The 21079-nt window shown below is 40.4% G+C and overlaps 1 protein-coding gene across 2 annotated transcripts in view; it reads right to left on the bottom strand.

The window, feature by feature from the left end:
• Nucleotides 1-21079, bottom strand: part of AGAP2 (ArfGAP with GTPase domain, ankyrin repeat and PH domain 2) — a 636919-nt gene that overhangs the window by 107690 nt on the left and 508150 nt on the right. The gene's annotated exons all lie outside the window — the stretch shown is intronic.

Genomic DNA, 21079 nt, shown 5'->3' on the forward strand with positions numbered 1-21079 from the left:
CCATAGAATACCTGTATCTGTTGTGACTGCCCTGTAGCTCCATAGGTGAGCATTTGCTGTGGTAAAAGGGTAATCTATTCAGTTTTATCCTGACATACACCTCAGCCCGCACTGAACTCTCTCTTCCCCCTTTATTAACATTTTTCTTAGTGCTTCTTGGGAACTTATTCATAGGGATATGTTCTCATTATCCTGTGAAGGAACAGGATAGTTGATATTTACCATTGCTGGACTTGTACCTACTATTTAAATATACATAGAAATATTTTTTTCTGGCTCAATTTGGGGTCTTTTTCTTCAGGAGCGCTCTTCATAGTTCTATGTAGTTCCATAAGTGCACAATGGCTTAATAAGGGGTTATTGTATTTTTTAGCCTATATGACTGTAACCAGTAAGAATTGAATTGAATGTAACATTTTGCTGTGATTTTTTATTTATTTTCCTAGTGTGATGCATGTTTGTCTTCTGTTTATGACCCATTTTTTCTTTTTGGACTTAGTGAGTGCTGGATAGGATAGTCTAATTTTCTTTCCTTAACTGATAATTTTATATTACTATCCCCTTGCACTGATTGCCTGTATATAATTTTAACACAGGGAATTGAACTAACTCAAGTAATTGGTAATACTGGTGAGTGCTGACAACGAGCATTTCTTTCATATATATATATATATACACACACATACAAAGATTTAGACATTTTGGGTTGCGTTTGAGAGCGACCCATAACTTTCAACTTGTAATGTATGCAATGTTTAGTGCGGTCGCAATATACATTAAAAGTATAGGGGGCGCTCAAGGGATGTTGGCCACATTAAACATTCTCTGGTTACTCTGTTTTACCATGGACTTGCAATATCAATTTGTGCGCAAATTTTAACATGGTCCAGCAAAATACATATCACACCCTGCACTATCAATTGCACGCCACTTGTAATCTGAGCCATTGAAGAGCTGCATTAGAGGCCCCTGAGCCTTATGTTTGACAAGCTTGTGTTTAACTTGGTGATAATAGGGAGCTAGTGGTTAAAGGTAATGCGTATTGTGGTAAAGAACTTTTGATGAAATGAAAGTTTTCTAGTTGCACAATTCATGCATTATTCTCTGTGTGCTCGTGCATGCACACCCCATGCAAACACACAAAAACATCTATTGCCCGTTCTTTACCTGTTTTATAAATATTTCTTAAACTACCAAAGGTTTTTAATTTCCACATTTTGCGCTTGGCTGGAAGTTGGTCCCGGGCAGCAAAGCAGAAAGAAGCAGGGGCAGAAAGAAGAGAAGAAAAGGACAGGATTAAAGAAAATGCGGAAGCCGGATATAAAATCAGACAACAGGTTGTGGTTTTACCCTGAAGAGAGGAGTAATGTTTTATTGCCAGGTGGAACATTGTGAAATGGAATCATTTAACTGCACACTAATGTCAAATTTACTTAGTTTATTGTTACCTTTTATTTTTTATTGCTTGCAAAGGAAAACATTACAGAATTAATCAAGAAAAGCAATAACTAGAGAATTGTACCTACTTTTTAAGAGCCAAAACGCCTAATTCTTTGTTTGGATAAATTGTTTCTTGTGTTCGTATGATTTACTGTTATTTGTGGATAACACAAGTATGTTAAATGTATGTCACCCAGAGTGTCCCTTTCTGCACAGCAAGCAGACGTTGAGGGCCGAGGGCCCGTGTTTCTGGTGAGTCTTCAGACTCGCCAGAAACGCAAGTTATGGAGCAGCAGTCTAAAGACCGCTGCTCCATAACCTGTCCGCCTGCTCTGTTGAGGCGGACAGAGATCACCACAATTCAACACGATCGAGTAGATTGACACCCCTCAGCTGGCGGCCGACTGGCCGCAAGTCTGTAGGGGGCGGTGTTGCACCAGCGGCTCACAAGCCATGTCTTTCGGACCTGATCCGCACTTGTGGGATCAGGTCCGACAGACCTTTGATAAATAGGTCTCGTTGGCTTAAAAAAAAAGTTTTTAGCCACAGGTTTGGAATATTTTAGTTTTGCACTTTTTACACTTAATTATTATGTTTTTTTTTACTACTACTTGTAGTAAGTAACCTGATCAATAATAAATATTGATCATAAGTAAGGTGATACAATATGTACTTATCCTTGACACAAAGATTATATAAACAGAGACGTCAATCTTTGAATAAGTTAAAGATGTTTAAGCATACCCCTTATAAAATAGGAAATAAAATTTGAAAAATCATTAACAACAAAAAAATATATGTGCAACCAAACATATGTGTAACTAAGTAATATATGTAAATATAGGAAAGTACAGTAATTTGATGATTTTAAAATTAATTTTTAGTATTAAGAACATTATCTGTGTATAAGCCACTCAGAACAGAGAGAGGAAAACGCACTAACCAAGTCAGTCAAGAGTTAAATACTGAGCCTCAAAATACAACAGCAATTTGATTTGTATTAACCAATAAGCAAGCTATTAGCTAATACATATCAGAGGCTCCAATACTTACCTGATTAGCTATTATGTACTATATATGTGTGTGTGAATAAGCGCTTACCATGATCTCTGATGAAGCGCATGTATGCATGTGTGAAACGCGTCAGTTCATTGGGAATGTACCTGTAACCTGCATCCCTACCACAGAATAAATTGTTTATTTGCAAAGAGGACCTGGCTTCTTTCTCTTTTCTTCATGTATAAATATTATGGGCCAGATAACAAGTGGAGCACAATATTTGGCTTACGCGAGCACTATATTTGCTCTCCACTGAGTAAAACCATTTCACGTAAATGTGTGCTGGTAAAAGTACAGCAATAAATATATATGTATAGGGTATATGCTTATATACATATATATTTGTGTGTTTATATGTGTTTATATACAGGGAGTGCAGAATTATTAGGCAAGTTGTATTTTTGAGGATTAATTTTATTATTGAACAACAACCATGTTCTCAATGAACCCAAAAAAACTCATTAATATCAAAGCTGAATAGTTTTGGAAGTAGTTTTTAGTTTGTTTTTAGTTATAGCTATTTTAGGGGGATATCTGTGTGTGCAGGTGACTATTACTGTGCATAATTATTAGGCAACTTAACAAAAAACAAATATATACCCATTTCAATTATTTATTTTTACCAGTGAAACCAATATAACATCTCAACATTCACAAATATACATTTCTGACATTCAAAAACAAAACAAAAACAAATCAGTGACCAAGGACACTCAAAAGCCTGCCATCCATGGATTCTGTCAGTGTTTTGATCTGTTCACCATCAACATTGCGTGCAGCAGCAACCACAGCCTCCCAGACACTGTTCAGAGAGGTGTACTGTTTTCCCTCCTTGTAAATCTCACATTTAATGATGGACCACAGGTTCTCAATGGGGTTCAGATCAGGTGAACAAGGAGGCCATGTCATTAGATTTTCTTCTTTTATACCCTTTCTTGCCAGCCACGCTGTGGAGTACTTGGACGCGTGTGATGGAGCATTGTCCTGCATGAAAATCATGTTTTTCTTGAAGGATGCAGACTTCTTCCTGTACCACTGCTTGAAGAAGGTGTCTTCCAGAAACTGGCAGTAGGACTGGGAGTTGAGCTTGACTCCATCCTCAACCCGAAAAGGCCCCACAAGCTCATCTTTGATGATACCAGCCCAAACCAGTACTCCACCTCCACCTTGCTGGCGTCTGAGTCGGACTGGAGCTCTCTGCCCTTTACCAATCCAGCCACGGGCCCATCCATCTGGCCCATCAAGACTCACTCTCATTTCATCAGTCCATAAAACCTTAGAAAAATCAGTCTTGAGATATTTCTTGGCCCAGTCTTGACGTTTCAGCTTGTGTGTCTTGTTCGGTGGTGGTCGTCTTTCAGCCTTTCTTACCTTGGCCATGTCTCTGAGTATCGCACACCTTGTGCTTTTGGGCACTCCAGTGATGTTGCAGCTCTGAAATATGGCCAAACTGGTGGCAAGTGGCATCTTGGCAGCTGCACGCTTGACTTTTCTCAGTTCATGGGCAGTTATTGTGCGCCTTGGTTTTTCCACACGCTTCTTGCGACCCTGTTGACGATTTTGAATGAAACGCTTGATTGTTCGATGATCACGCTTCAGAAGCTTTGCAATTTTAAGAGTGCTGCATCCCTCTGCAAGATATCTCACTATTTTTGACTTTTCTGAGCCTGTCAAGTCCTTCTTTTGACCCATTTTGCCAAAGGAAAGGAAGTTGCCTAATAATTATGCACACCTGATATAAGGTGTTGATGTCATTAGACCACACCCCTTCTCATTACAGAGATGCACATCACCTAATATGCTTAATTGGTAGTAAGCTTTCGAGCCTATACAGCTTGGAGTAAGACAACATGCATAAAGAGGATGATGTGGTCAAAATACTCATTTGCCTAATAATTCTGCACTCCCTGTATATATATATATATATATATATATATATATATATATATATATATATACTAGTGGGAAAGCCTGCCCAGAGGGCAGTCTATTGTGTTGACGGAACCACAAACCACCCTGCCATTTTTGGAAGGGCAGTCTATTGTGGTGATGGAACCACCCTGCCAGATTACGATGCATCCTGGTGGATTATTTCACCACCCCTTTTACTCTCCCCCCTTTCTTTTGCTCTCTCTCCCCCCTCTCTTTTGCTCTCTCTCTCCTCTCTCCTTTGCTCTCTCTCTCCCCTCTCTTTTGCTCTCTCTCTCCCCTTTCTTTTGCTCCCTCTCTCCCCTCTCTTTTGCTCTCTCTCTCCCCTCTCTTTTGCTCTCTCTCTCTCCCCTTTCTTTTGCTCTCTCTTTCCCCTCTCTTTTGCTCTCTCTCTCCCCTTTCTTTTGCTCCCTCTCTCCCCTCTCTTTTGCTCTCTCTCTCCCCTCTCTTTTGCTCTCTCCCCTCTCTTTTGCTCTCTCTCTCCCCTCTCTTTTGCTCTATCTCTCCCCTCTCTTTTGCTCTCCCTCTCTCTTTTGCTCTCTCTCCCCCTTCTCTTTTGATCTCTCCCCCGTTCTTTTGCTCTCTCTCTCCCTCCCTCTCTTTTGCTCTCTCTCCCCTCTCTTTTGCTCTCTCTCTCTCCTCTCTTTTGCTCTCTCTCTCCCCTCTCTTTTGCTCTCTCCCCCCTCTATTTTGCTCTCTCTCCCCTTTCTTTTGCTCTCTCTCTCCCCTCTCTTTTGCTCTCTCTCTACTCTCTCTTTAGCTCTCTCTTCCCTCTTTTTTGCTCTCTCTCCTCCTCTCTTTTGCTCTCTCTCCCCTTTCTCTTTTGATCTCTCCCCCCTCTCTTTTGCTCCCTCTCCCACTCTCTTTTGCTCTCTCTCCCCTCTCATTTGCTCTCTGTCCCCTCTCATTTGCTCTCTCTCCCCTCTCATTTGCTCTCTCTCCCCTCTCATTCTATGTGTTGTTAAAAAAAATTAAAAAAAATTGAACTACAGAAAAAAATAAACAAATTATCAAAAATAAAAAAATAGGAGGAGGAGCCACCACTGGAGCTGAGCGGCCACATCTCATTGTGGCTCTGGCCACACTATATATATAAAACAAATTTAACGGCCACTTAAGCTCCCTCATTTCAATCACAGCTAATACTTGTGTGACCAGTGACTTTATTAAACCAACACCGGACAACACTGCAGCTTATAGACGCATTTTGGCTTCTGATGCTTGTCTAGCTGATCGGAGTGCTGAGCGGCGGCCATTTTACAACCCACGCGGTATACAACTAAAGAGATAAGAAATTGGCTAGTAATAGCCATATTACACTTTCCAATGACATTTATCGCGAGAGACAACATGGACCTAGCGACATTCATCCTCAGAGAGCTGAGGGAACTTCTGGACAACTACCAAGTCGAGTTTACACGCACGCTTCAGGCGGCGACTCATTTGGCCGAGGCAGATCTTACAAGCCCTGATGCCTTACATCATGTCTCCACAACCACCTGCGATGAGGCTGGCACCCTGGGGCCCCGGTGTCCATCGCTCATCCCGCATAACACACGGAGAGGCATAGGAGTGTGCTTTGTGACCGCAGCGCCCTCAGCTGAGGTGCTGACTGATAGCCCGACCAGATGTGAGGAGGCGGACATAATCTCTCCTCCACACAAATATGGATCTATGGAAACAGCATTCGGCATAGTCCCTGTAACTGCCCGGACATTCCCTAAGCTTAGAGTTTGGAAGTGCCTTCCAACGCTGCCAGAGTTGATAGCTGAGGAAATCTTTGGGGAAGTCTATCTACTTGTTGCTGTAGTTGAGAGGAACAACCTGGAACCCCGGCCAGGCTCGGAGTTACTTATTCCTAGAGGTATCGGCTAGACATGCTCTCTTGCAGACCGCTAAGCCTGCTGAGGTTTCTGAGACGATTGGTTTGAGTGCCTTTGGTTTACTGACACCTTACTATATGTTTAATGTACAGAACAATAGTCCTATGCTTTGCACAAGATAAAATGCCAAATCCCTATATGACATATTCTATGCCTTACTTTAATAATGGCGGAGCCACATGTGTTCCTCTGTGACGCAGCTGAGTTCTTGTCGGTCCTTGAACGATCGGGCATGGGATAAGTGTATAGCCTGTAGCTACCCAGAAGCCTATATTTAGGCACAATCTTAGACGCTCTTCATGTTTGACTATACCTGTATGTGTCCCGGACATTGCTAAAAAACACATTCTTGTTTATGGACAATATCAGTACACTTCAATGGACACCTGGCTTTGAGGGTGGCCAGGTGTTAAACTATAATGGGACTGTACTTCTATACTAACTTCTAAACCAGCGTATCTGTTCCATAGTCAAGAGACTGCTTGTACTTTAATATTAAATTGCCAATTAACCAGCTTCAGGTCTTATGTGAGACATAGTACTACATAGTACTATATGGTCAGAGGGGTCAGGTGATGTTATCATGCTCTTATTTAAGGTTGCTTGATATGCAGACTAACTAATATATATTCTCTCTACAGCTAACAATCATCGCAATCCACTGTTTAAGTTATTGCATGTACCCCATCTGGTATTGTACCGTATATGATTTAGGCAATGTTATACTGTGGTCGCTTAAGGTTGCTCAATATGTATATTCTTGGCTATGCATTTAAGGGAGTCGGCATGTAACACGTTCCATTCAACTGTTTATAATATGATCCCCATTATGTTCTGTATTTATGTTTTAGGATTGTTAGTTGGTTCTGTGCTTCACAAAAGCTGATTAAGTGGGCTTGGGCATCTTATTTTTCAAAGAACCCCTCAGCATATTATAATTATATGTATCTTGTCACCTCCCCCCCACACACATAATGAACCTCCTTATTTAGGAGAGCTAATCATGCGGCTTATCTTTTTCTTGTGCCGCAACCTTACTACAGTTTTCATTAATAATAACCCTTGCAATATGTTTTGATGTTAATTTAATTCTACTAGTTCCACCGTAGCAGCGCTGCTTGGGTAGTCAGAGCAATATATTTACTCATCTTATCATATCCTTTGTACAGTTAACTGATATTTTCATTTTTGCTACCATTTTAAGTGTTTATTGAATTGCCATTCCAAGGTTATTAGTTCAAAAGTGATAATTTGATTTCCTAATCTTGGCTTATGTGGAAAATGAAAACAAAGGGAAAAAAAAAAAGAAAAAGGGGGTTTCAGTCTCTACTATTGGAATGTCTATATTGGAAATTTTTTCTCTGTAACTATAGAGACTCTGTTAAAATGGAATACACTAATCTTGATTGTTATAATGATATGATATTCCATATATATTGTATTGTTTTCGCAAAACCTCAATAAATAAAATGTTTTAAAAAAATAAATAAATAAATAAATAAAACCTAATCCCTATGAAAATAAAAAAGCCCCCTAATCTAATGCTAAACTACCAATAGCCCTTAAAAGTCCCCCCTAACAGTAAAACCCCCCCCCCCCCCCAAAATAAATAAACCTAACACAAAAAAAACTAAACTATCCATTGCCCTGAAAAGGGCATTCAGCTCTTTTGCTGCCCATCCCTAATCTAAAAAAAATAATATATATTTTAAAAAAAAAACCTGTCTAACTCTTAAAAATTTAAAAATTAAACCTTAGTTTAAATTAACCTAAATTACAGAAAATATTTTTTTTTTAATATTACAGAAAATAAAAAAAACAAATTACCAAAGTTTACAAAATTAAACCTAATCCCTATGAAAATAAAAAAGCCCCCCCAAAATAAAAACACCCCCTAATCTAAGAATAAACAGCCAGTAGCCCTTAAAAGGGATTTTTGCAGGGCATTGCCCCAAGATAAACAGCTCTTTTACAGAAAAAAGTCTAAGCCCCCTAACAGTAAACCCCCTCACCCACCAAACCCCTCAAAATAAAAGAACCTAACACTAAAAAACCTAAACTACCCATTGCCCTGAAAAGGGCATTTGTTTGGGCATTGCCCTTAAAAGGGCATTTAGCCCTTTTACTGCCCATCCCTAATCTAAATAAAACAAACCCCCCCCAAAAAAACCTTAAAAAGTCCAGGTTGGTACTCACCGTTCCTTAAGTCCGGCGGAGAAAGTCCTGTTCCAGGCGGTGAAGTCTTCTTCCAAGCGGCGACCTTTTTTATCTTCTTCCAGGAACAATCCGGAGCGGAGCGGAGGGCGGATCTGAAGACCGATGACCACGGAGCTGAAGACCGGCGACCCTGGAACTGAAGACCGGCGATCCTGGAACTGAAGACCAGCGACCCTGGAACTTAAAGGGACACTAAACCCAATTTTTTTATTTCGTGATTCAGATTCAGAGCATGTCATTTTAAGCAACTTTCTAATTTACTCTTATTATCATTTTTTTTCGTTCTCTTGCTATCTTTATTTGAAAAAGAAGGCATCTAAAAAAAATTTTTTATTGGTGGATAAATTTATCCGCCAATCAGCAAGGACAACCCAGGTTGTTCACCAAAAATGGGTCGGCATCTAAACTTACATTCTTGCATTTCAAATAAAGATACCAAGAGAATGAAGAACATTTGATAATAGGAGTAAAAGAGAAAGTTGCTTAAAATCTCATGCTCTATCTGAATCATGAAAGAAAACATTTGGGTTCAGTGTCCCTTGAAGGGAGCGGAGCTGAAGACCGATGAGGGCGGAGCTGAAGACCGATGACCACGGAGCTGAAGACCGGCGACCCTGCAACTGAAGACCGGCGATCCTGGAACTGAAGACCAGCGACCCTGGAACTTAAAGGGACACTAAACCCAATTTTTTTATTTTGTGATTCAGATAGAGCATGTCATTTTAAGCAACTTTCTAATTTACTCCTATTATCATTTTTTTTCCTTCTCTTGCTATCTTTATTTGAAAAAGAAGGCATCTAAAAAAAAAATGTGGGTTCAGAACTCTGGATAGCACTTTTTTATTGGTGGATAAATGTATCCGCCAATCAGCAAGGACAACCCAGGTTGTTCACCAAAAATGGGCCGGCATCTAAACTTCATTCTTGCATTTCAAATAAAGATACCAAGAGAATGAAGAACATTTGATAATAGGAGTAAAAGAGAAAGTTGCTTAAAATTTCATGCTCTATCTGAATCATGAAAGAAAAACTTTGGGTTCAGTGTCCCTTGAAGACCGGCGACCGCGGAGCCATGGAGCGTGGAGGATCCTCTTCGTATGATCGCCGTCGTACACTGAATAGTGAATTCAAGGTACGCGATTAAAGATGGTGTCCCTTGAATTCCTATTGGCTGATTTGATTCTTCAAATTCAAATCAGCCAATAGGATGAGAGCTACTGAAATCCTATTGGCTGTTTTAATCACCCAATAGGATTTCAGTAGCTCTCATCCTATTGGCTGATTTGAATTTGTAATGTTAGCTTTTTTTATTTTTTGTAATCATAGCTTTTTTTTTCGTAACTTTAGTATTTTTTAGTTTAGTTAATTTGTGTTACTTTAGGGGGTGTTACGTTAGGGGGCTTAGTAATTTAATTAGTTATTTGCGTTGTGGGTTTTGGCGGTTTAAGGGGTTAATAGGTTAGTGTAATTAGGTTTATTGCAATGTGGGGTTTTTGCGGTTTAGGGGTTAATATGGTAAATAGGTTTGTTGTGATGTGTGGGTTTTGCAGTTTAGGGGTTAATAGGTTAATTATGTTTATTGAGATGTGGGGTTTTTGCGGTTTAGGGGTTAATAGGTTAATTAGGTTTTATGCTATGTGGGGTTTTTGCAGTTTAGAGGTTAATATGGTAAATAGGTTTATTGCGATGTGTGGGTTTTGCGGTTTAGGGGTTAATAGGTTAATTAGGTTTATTGCGATGTGGGGGTTTTGCGGTTAGGGGTTAATAGGGTAATTAGGTTTACTGCGATGTGGGTGGTTGACAGTTAAGGGATTAAGGGGTTAATTACTTTATTAGTTTGTGATGTGTGGGTTTGCGGTGTAGGTGTTAATACTTTGTGTGGGAGGTTCGTTTTTTTTTTGTTATACTTCGTGCGAGCTGTGTTTTTTTTTTTAATGCTCCGTTTGCCTTTGCTGCATCCCGGTGGATTCCAAAAATGTCAGGGTGAATTCTTTTGGCTGCGCGCAGCCAACATTCTGTTGGTTGCCTCGCGCTGCTAACATTCCATTGAGGATCCGTGCGCAACTGCCGACGGCGACGGACATTACAAACACAATTATAGTGTGTATATATATATATATATAAATATATATATATATATATATATACACACAGGTATATATATATATATATATATATATATATATATATATATATATATATATATATATATATATATACACACAGTGGGGGAAAAAAGTATTTAGTCAGCCACCAATTGTGCAAGTTCTCCCACTTAAGAAGATGAGAGAGGCCTGTAATTTTCATCATAGGTATACCTCAACTATGAGAGACAAAATGTGGAAACAAATCCAGACAATCACATTGTCTGATTTGGAAAGAATTTACTTGCATATTATGGTGGAGAATAAGTATTTGGTCACCTACAAACAAGTAAGATTTCTGGCTCTCACAGACCTGTATCTTCTTCTTTAAGAGGCTCCTCTGTCCTCCCCTCATTACCTGTATTAATGGCACCTGTTTGAACTTGTTATCAGTATAAAAGACACCTGTCCACAACCTCAAACAGTCACACTCCAAACTCCACTATGGTGAAGACCAAAAAGCTGTTGAAGGACACCAGAAACAAAATTGTAGACCTGCACCAGGCTGGGAAGACTGAATCTGCAATAGGCAAGCAGCTTGGTGTGAAGAAATCAACTGTGGGAGCAATAATTTGAAAATGGAAGATATACAAGACCACTGATAGTCTCCCTCGATCTGGGGCTCCACGCAAGATCTCACCCCGTGGGGTCAAAATGATCACAAGAACAGTGAGCAAACATCCCAGAACCACACGGGGGGAACTAGTGAATGACCTGCAGAGAGCTGGGTCCAACGTAACAAAGGCTACCATCAGTAACACACTACGCTGCCAGGGACTCAGATCTTGCAGTGCCAGATGTGTCCCCCTGCTTAAGCCAGTACATGTCCGGGCCCGTCTAAAGTATTCTAGAGAGCATTTGGATGATCCAGAAGCGGATTGGGAGAATGTCATATGGTCAGATGAAACCAAAGTAGAACTGTTTGGTAGAAACACAACTCGTCGTGTTTGGAGGAGAGAGAATGCTGAGTTGCAACCAAAGAACACCATACCTACTGTGAAGCATGGGGGTGGCAACATCATGTTTTGGGGCTGTTTCTCTGCAAAGGGAACAGGACGACTGATCCGTGTACATGAAAGAATGAATGGGGCCATGTATTGTGAGATTTTGAGTGCAAACTTCCTTCCATCAGCAAGGGCATTAAAGATGAAACAGGGCTGGGTCTTTCAGCATGACAATGATCCCAAACACACCACCCGGGCAATGAAGGAGTGGCTTCATAAGAAGCATTTCAAGGTCCTGGAGTGGCCTAGCCAGTCTCCAGATCTCAACCCCATAGAAAACCTTTGGAGGGAGTTGAAAGTCCGTGTTGCCCAGCGACAGCCCAAAACATCACTGCTCTAGAGGGGATCTGCATGCAGGAATGGGCCAACATACCAGCAACAGTGTGTGACAACCTTGTGAAGACTTACAGAAAACGTTTGTCCTCTGTCATTGCCAACAAAGGATATATAACAAAGTATTGAGATGAACTTTTGATATTGACCAAATACTTATTTTCCACCATAATTTGCAAATAAATTCTTAACAAATCAGACAATGTAATTGTCTGGATTTGTTTCCACATTTTGTCTCTCATAGTTGAGGTATACCTATGATGAAAATTACAGGCCTCTCTCATCTTCTTAAGTGGGAGAACTTGCACAATTGGTGGCTGACTAAATACTTTTTTGCCCCACTGTATATATTTATATATAAAACACAGACACCCCCATTGACCTCCATGTAAAGGCACTTTAGGTTCCGTGTATTTCTAACACTCCGCACTTCCCCTTATAACTGCTTTGTGCAGTTTTTTTTTTAAGATGTTCATATTTATATTGTATTTTAATGTACTGGCCTCTTTATTTTTGGGGCTATTGGGGTAACTTTTTATTTTAAGCAGAAGTCTGACCTCTGGTTAATTGCGCTTAGCGCAAAGTGAAACCGCAAGCTTACGGTAGCATTAACCAGACACTTGTAATGGCTGGTTATTTAACATGCTCCCTCCCTTTACAGGTGCATATTAAGATAGCGCTCCACTTGTAATCTGGCCCTTTGGCCTTTCATAACTTATTTATGTACATATTAAAATGTTTTAATAGGCAGGTACAATATTTTTCCTTTGAGATTTTTAATTACTTTCTTAATGTGGCCAACCTAAATATGTATCAAAGCCACATAGATGATAATAGACCTGGCATGCATATTTAAAAAAAAATTCTTTACTGACATTTCCTTTCTTATCTTTTAATGAACTGTGTACATCATATCTGTAATGTTTATATCACATTTTTACTAGTTGTTTAAAATGTTCAATTGTCAATGTGTATAAATAGATTCTTTATTAATACAAATACTGAGAGGGTTTCTGCACAAATGTACATGTTATTGTCATTGTATTCATGAACATAACATGCATTTACTTCTATCAGATGTAGCACCAAGGAGAAACTGGTATTTAGTGCTCTAAATCTGACAAAAACCTGATAATGCCAAATTGGTGCAAAAGAATTTGAAGAAAATTTGGCAGAAAAAAATTATTTTTTCCCTTAAAGTTAAAGATTACCTTATTAAAACATTTATCTTGAATTCAAAAAGTTTATATTTGCTTTATATAATTAGCATTTTATTAACTTGATTCCTGTCCTTTTGGAAGTTTACATTCTAGGTCAAAGGTAGACAAATGTATTTCAAACTTTAAAGCTAGCTAAGATATTAAGGAGCCAGGCTGTGGTATTTGTATACAGATTTATAAACCAGAAAGTTAAGAGCATGATATAATATTCTACAATCATGATCAACTCCGGCTCAGCAAAAATATAAATATCTATCTATCTATCTATATATATATATATAAACTGACATTAAAAAGTTTGAGGTCACTTAGACATTTCCTTATTTTCCATGAAAACATATGTGAAATGAGTTTGAATAGGAAATATAATCATCGACAAGGTTAGAAATAATTAATTTTAAGTGAAATAATAATTGTGTCCTTCAAACTTTTCTTTTGTCAAAGAATCCTCCATGTGCAGCGATTACAGCCATGCAGACATTTGGCATTCTAGTTGTCAATTTTTGGAGGTAATCTGAAGAGATTTCACCCCATCCTTCCTGAAGCACAAGTTGTACTGGCTTGATGGGAGGTGTACTTCTTATGTAGCATATGATCAAGCTGCTCCCACAACAGCTCAATAGGGTTGAGATTTGGTGGCTGTGCTGGCCACTCTATTAAAGACAGAATACCAGCTGACTGCTTCCTCCTTAAATAGTTCTTACGTAGTTTGGAGCTGTGCTTTTGGGTCATTGTCCTGTTGAAGAAGGAAATTGGCTCCAATCAGGAGTCGTCCACAGGGTATGGCATGGTGCTGTAAAATGGAGTGATAGTCTTCCTTCTTCAAAGTTTCTTTTACACTGTATAAATCTCCCACTTTACCACCACCAAAGCACCTTCACATTGCCTACACCATGCTTGACTGATGGCATCAAGCACTCCTCCAGCATATTGTCATTTGGTCTGCGTCCCTCACAAATGTTCTTCTTTTTGATCTAACCACCTCAAATTTAGGTTCATCTATCCATAACACTTTTTACCAAACTTTCTCTGTCCAGTGTTCTTTCTTCTGTTAAGTGTGATCAGTCCACGGGTCATCATTACTTCTGGGATATTAACTCCTCCCCAACAGGAAGTGCAAGAGGATTCACCCAGCAGAGCTGCATATAGCTCCTCCCCTCTACGTCACTCCCAGTCATTCTCTTGCACCCAACGACTAGATAGGAGGTGTGAGAGGGCTATGGTGATTATACTTAGTTTTATATCTTCAATCAAAAGTTTGTTATTTTAAAATAGCACCGGAGTGTGTTATTACCTCTCTGGCAGAGTTTGAAGAAGAATCTACCAGAGTTTTTGCTATGATTTTAGCCGGAGTAGTTAAGATCATATTGCTGTTTCTCGGCCATCTGAGGAGAGGTAAACTTCAGATCAGGGGACAGCGGGCAGATGAATCTGCATAGAGGTATGTAGCAGCTTTTATTTTCTGACAATGGAATTGATGAGAAAATCCTGCCATACCGATATAATGTCATGTATGTATACTTTACACTTCAGTATTCTGGGGAATGGTACTTCACTAGAATTACACTGTAAGAAGTACATTAAGCTGTTTAATAACTAGAAATTATGTTTAACGTTTTTGCTGGAATGTAAAATCGTTTTCATTTGCTGAGGTACTGAGTGAATAAATGTTTGGGCACCATTTTTCCACTTGGCAGTTGCTTAATCTTTTTCTGACAGTTTCTGTTCTCTCTCACTGCTGTGTGTGAGGGGGAAGGGCCGTTTTTTTGGCGCCTTTTCTATGCATCAGTTATTTCAGTCAGCAGCTCATTGTATTTCCTGCATGATCCAGTTCATCTCTACAGAACTCAGGGGTCTTCAAACTTATTTTGAGGGAGGTAATTTCTCTCAGCAGAGCTGTGAGAATTATAGTTGACTGTGATAAAAAACGTTTATTCTGTAATTGTTTCCTGCTTTCAGAATTTGTTATCTTTGCTATTGGGATTAAACCTTTGCTAAAGTTGTGTTGTTTACAAGGATTGAGGCTATAACTGTTTCAATTTATTAATTTTCAACTGTCATAGATTTTCTGTGCTTCTTAAAGGCACAGTACGTTTTTAATATTATTCTAATTGAATTGTATTCTAAGTTGCAAGTTTATTTGCTAGTGTGTTAAACATGTCTGATTCAGAGGAAGATACCTGTGTCATTTGTTGCAATGCCAAAGTGGAGCCCAATAGAAATTTATGTACTAACTGTATTGATGCTACTTTAAATAAAAGTCAATCTGTACAAATTGAACAAATTTCACCAAACAACGAGGGGAGAGTTATGCCGACTAACTCGCCTCACGTGCCAGTACCTGCATCTCCCGCTCGGGAGGTGCGTGATATTGTAGCGCCGAGTACATCTGGCCGGCCATTACAAATCACATTACAGGATATGGCTTCTGTTATGACTGAAGTTTTGGCTAAATTACCAGAACTAAGAGGTAAGCGTGATCACTCTGGGGTGAGAACAGAGTGCGCTGATAATATTAGGGCCATGTCAGATACTGCGTCACAGGTTGCAGAACATGAGGACGGAGAACTTCATTCTGTGGGTGACGGTTCTGATCCAAACAGACTGGATTCAGATATTTCAAATTTTAAATTTAAACTGGAAAACCTCCGTGTATTACTAGGGGAGGTGTTAGCGGCTCTGAATGATTGTAACACAGTTGCAATACCAGAGAAAATGTGTAGGTTGGATAAATATTTTGCGGTACCGACGAGTACTGAGGTTTTTCCTATACCTAAGAGAATTACTGAAATTGTTTCTAAGGAGTGGGATAGACCCGGTGTGCCGTTCTCACCCCCTCCGATATTTAGAAAAATGTTTCCAATAGACGCCACCACACGGGACTTATGGCAAGCGGTCCCTAAGGTAGAGGGAGCAGTTTCTACTTTAGCTAAGCGTACCACTATCCCGGTGGAGGATAGCTGTGCTTTTTCAGATCCAATGGATAAAAAATTAGAGGGTTACCTTAAGAAAATGTTTGTTCAACAAGGTTTTATATTGCAACCCCTTGCATGCATTGCGCCGATCACGGCTGCAGCGGCGTTCTGGATTGAGTCTCTGGAAGAGAACATTAGTTCAGCTACTCTGGACGACATTACGGACAGGCTTAGAGTCCTTAAACTAGCTAATTCATTCATTTCGGAGGCCGTAGTACATCTAACTAAACTTACGGCGAAGAATTCAGGATTCGCCATTCAGGCACGCAGGGCGCTGTGGCTAAAATCCTGGTCAGCTGATGTTACTTCTAAGTCTAAATTGCTTAATATACCTTTCAAAGGGCAGACCTTATTCGGGCCCGGGTTGAAAGAGATTATCGCTGACATTACAGGAGGTAAAGGCCATGCCCTGCCTCAGGACAAAGCCGAAACTAAGACTAGACAGTCTAATTTTCGTTCCTTTCGTAATTTCAAAGCAGGAGCAGCATCAACTTCCTCTGCACCAAAACAGGAAGGAGCTGTTGCTCGCTACAGACAAGGCTGGAAACCTAACCAGTCCTGGAACAAGGGCAAGCAGACCAGGAAACCTACTGCTGCCCCTAAAACGGCATGAATTGAGGGCCCCCGATCCGGGATCGGATCTAGTGGGGGGCAGGCTTTCTCTCTTCGCCCAGGCTTGGGCAAGAGATGTCCAGGATCCCTGGGCGCTAGAAATAATATCTCAGGGATACCTTCTGGACTTCAAATACTCTCCTCCAAGAGAGAGATTTCATCTGTCAAGGTTGTCAACAATCCAGACAAAGAAAGAGGCGTTTCTACGCTGCGTACAAGAGCTCTTGTTAATGGGAGTAATCCACCCAGTTCCACGATCGAAACAGGGACAGGGGTTTTACTCAAATCTGTTTGTGGTTCCCAAAAAAGAGGGAACTTTCAGACCAATCCTGGACTTAAAGATCCTAAACAAGTTCCTAAGAGTTCCATCGTTCAAGATGGAGACTATTCGGACAATTTTACCTATGATCCAAGAGGGTCAGTACATGACCACTGTAGATTTAAAAGATGCTTACCTTCACATACCGATTCACAAAGATCATTACCGGTACCTAAGGTTTGCCTTCCTAGACAGGCATTACCAGTTTGTAGCTCTTCCATTCGGATTGGCTACAGCTCCAAGAATCTTCACAAAGGTTCTGGGTGCTCTTCTGGCGGTACTAAGACCGCGGGGAATCTCGGTAGCTCCATACCTAGACGACATTCTGATTCAAGCTTCAAGCTTTCAAACTGCCAAGTCTCATACAGAGTTAGTACTGGCATTTCTAAGGTCACATGGATGGAAGGTGAACGAAAAGAAAAGTTCACTCGTTCCACTCACAAGAGTTCCCTTCCTGGGGACTCTTATAGATTCTGTAAAAATGAAGATTTACCTGACAGAGGACAGGTTAACAAGACTTCAAAGTGCTTGCCGCACCCTTCATTCCATTCAACACCCGTCAGTGGCTCAATGCATGGAGGTAATCGGCTTAATGGTAGCGGCAATGGACATAGTAGAGTCTCCTGCCAATAAACATTCCTTCTCTGAATCTGGATCAAGAGACCAGAAATTCTCTTCTTTGGTGGCTTTCTCGGCCACATCTGTCCAGGGGGATGCCATTCAGCAGACCAGACTGGACATTTGTAACAACAGACGCCAGCCTTCTAGGTTGGGGTGCCGTCTGGAATTCTCTGAAGGCTCAGGGACAATGGAGTCAGGAGGAGAGTCTCCTGCCAATAAACATTCTGGAATTGAGAGCAGTTCTCAATGCCCTCCTGGCTTGGCCCCAGTTGACAACGCGGAGTTTCATCAGGTTTCAGTCGGACAACATCACGACTGTAGCTTACATCAACCATCAGGGAGGGACACGAAGCTCCCTAGCTATGATGGAAGTATCAAAGATAATTCGCTGGGCAGAGTCTCACTCTTGCCACCTGTCAGCAATCCACATCCCGGGAGTGGAGAACTGGGAGGCGGATTTCTTAAGTCGTCAGACTTTTCATCCGGGGGAGTGGGAACTTCATCCGGAGGCCTTTGCCCAAATACTTCGACGTTGGGGCAAACCAGAGATAGATCTCATGGCGTCTCGACAGAACGCCAAGCTTCCTCGTTATGGGTCCAGATCCAGGGATCCAGAAGCAGTCCTGATAGATGCCCTGAATGCACCTTGGGACTTCAGGATGGCTTACGTGTTTCCACCCTTCCCGATGCTTCCTCGATTGATTGCCAGAATCAAACAAGAGAGAGCATCAGTGATTCTAATAGCACCTGCGTGGCCACGCAGGACTTGGTATGCAGATCTGGTGGACATGTCATCCTGTCCACCTTGGTCTCTACCTCTGAAACAGGACCTTCTGATACAGGGTCCCTTCAAACATCAAAGTCTAACTTCTCTGAAGCTGACTGCTTGGAAATTGAACGCTTGATTTTATCAAGACGTGGGTTTTCTGAGTCAGTTATTGATACCTTAATACAGGCTAGGAAACCTGTTACCAGAAAGATTTACCATAAGATATGGCGTAAATACCTATATTAGTGTGAATCCAAAGGTTACTCTTGGAGTAAGGTTAGGATTCCTAGGATATTGTCTTTTCTACAAGAAGGTTTAGAAAAGGGTTTATCCGCTAGTTCATTAAAGGGACAGATCTCAGCTCTGTCCATTCTGTTACACAAACGTCTGTCAGAAGTTCCTGACGTCCAGGCTTTTTGTCAGGCTTTGGCCAGGATTAAGCCTGTGTTTAAAACGGTTGCTCCACCATGGAGTTTAAACCTTGTTCTTAATGTTTTACAGGGCGTTCCGTTTGAACCCCTTCATTCCATTGATATAAAGTTGTTATCTTGGAAAGTTCTATTTTTAATGGCTATTTCCTCGGCTCGAAGAGTCTCTGAGTTATCAGCCTTACATTGTGATTCTCCTTATTTGATTTTTCATTCGGATAAGGTAGTTCTGCGTACTAAACCTGGGTTCTTACCTAAGGTAGTTACTAACAGGAATATCAATCAAGAGATTGTTGTTCCTTCTTTATGCCCAAATCCTTCTTCGAAGAAGGAACGTCTACTGCACAACCTGGATGTAGTCCGTGCTCTAAAATTTTACTTACAGGCAACTAAGGAATTTCGACAAACGTCTTCTCTGTTTGTCGTTTACTCTGGGCAGAGGAGAGGTCAAAAAGCTTCTGCTACCTCTCTTTCTTTTTGGCTTCGTAGCATAATTCGTTTAGCTTATGAGACTGCTGGACAGCAGCCTCCTGAAAGGATTACAGCTCATTCCACTAGAGCTGTGGCTTCTACTTGGGCCTTTAAGAATGAGGCCTCTGTTGAACAGATTTGCAAGGCTGCAACTTGGTCTTCGCTTCATACTTTTTCCAAATTTTACAAATTTGACACTTTTGCTTCATCGGAGGCTATTTTTGGGAGAAAGGTTCTTCAGGCAGTGGTTCCTTCTGTATAAAGAGCCTGCCTATCCCTCCCGTCATCCGTGTACTTTTGCTTTGGTATTGGTATCCCAGAAGTAATGATGACCCGTGGACTGATCACACTTAACAGAAGAAAACATAATTTATGCTTACCTGATAAATTCCTTTCTTCTGTAGTGTGATCAGTCCACGGCCCGCCCTGTTTTAAGGCAGGTAAATATTTTTTAATTTATACTCCAGTCACCACTTCACCCTTGGCTTTTCCTTTCTCGTTGGTCCTTGGTCGAATGACTGGGAGTGACGTAGAGGGGAGGAGCTATATGCAGCTCTGCTGGGTAAATCCTCTTGCACTTCCTGTTGGGGAGGAGTTAATATCCCAGAAGTAATGATGACCCGTGGACTGATCACACTACAGAAGAAAGGAATTTATCAGGTAAGCATAAATTATGTTTTTGCCCATCTTAATCTTTTTATTGGCCAGTCAGAGATATGGAAGAGGCAAATTGAAGAGGCGACTCCAGGATGCTAGAAGGCCAGCACCCTGGAGTCGCCTCTTCACTGTTGACGTTGAGACTGGTGTTTTGCGGGTTCTATTTAATGAAGCTGCTAGTGGAGGACCTGTGAGGCATCTATTTCTCAAACTAGACACTCTATGTATTTGTCCTCTTGCTCAGTTGTGCACCAGGCCAGGGACCTACCACTCCTCTTTTTATTTTGGTTAGAGACAGTTTGCACTGTTTTGTGAAGAGAGTAGTACACAACGTTGTACGGGATCTTCAGTTTCTTGGCAATTTTTCGCATTGGAATTTCTAAAAGCAAGAATACACTGACGAGTTTCAGAAGAAAGTTCTTCTTTTCTGGCCATCTTGAGCCTGTAATCAAACTTACAATTTATGATACTCCTTACTAAACTAGTATCATGAAGGCCATTTTTATTGCTTCTTTAATCAGCACAAACAGTTTTCAGCTGTGATAACATAATTGCAAAAGGGCTTTCTAATGATCAATTAACCTTTTTAAATAATAAACTTGGATTAGCAAACACAACGTGACATTGGAACACAGGACAGATGACTGCTGATAATGGGCCCCTGTACGCCTATGTAGATATTCCATTAAAATAAGCCTTTGAAGCTACAATAGTCATGTACAACATTAACAATATCTACACTGTATTTCTGATCAATTTTATGTTATTTTAATGGACAAAAAAATTACTTTTCTTTTGAAAACAAGGAAATTTGTAAGTGAGCCCAAACTTTTGAACACAAGTGTACATAACCAACGGACAGAAATTGTGATACTATAACTCTTTTAAAGTTAACACTATTACATATATTTGATCAATTTAAACATTAAAGCATGAAATAGTAACATTCTCCAGTATCTTTCACTACATAATTGTCTTAAATATGTTTTGGTAAATAT

This window comes from Bombina bombina, chromosome 3 (genome assembly GCF_027579735.1).
Source record: "Bombina bombina isolate aBomBom1 chromosome 3, aBomBom1.pri, whole genome shotgun sequence".
NCBI lineage: Eukaryota > Metazoa > Chordata > Amphibia > Anura > Bombinatoridae > Bombina > Bombina bombina.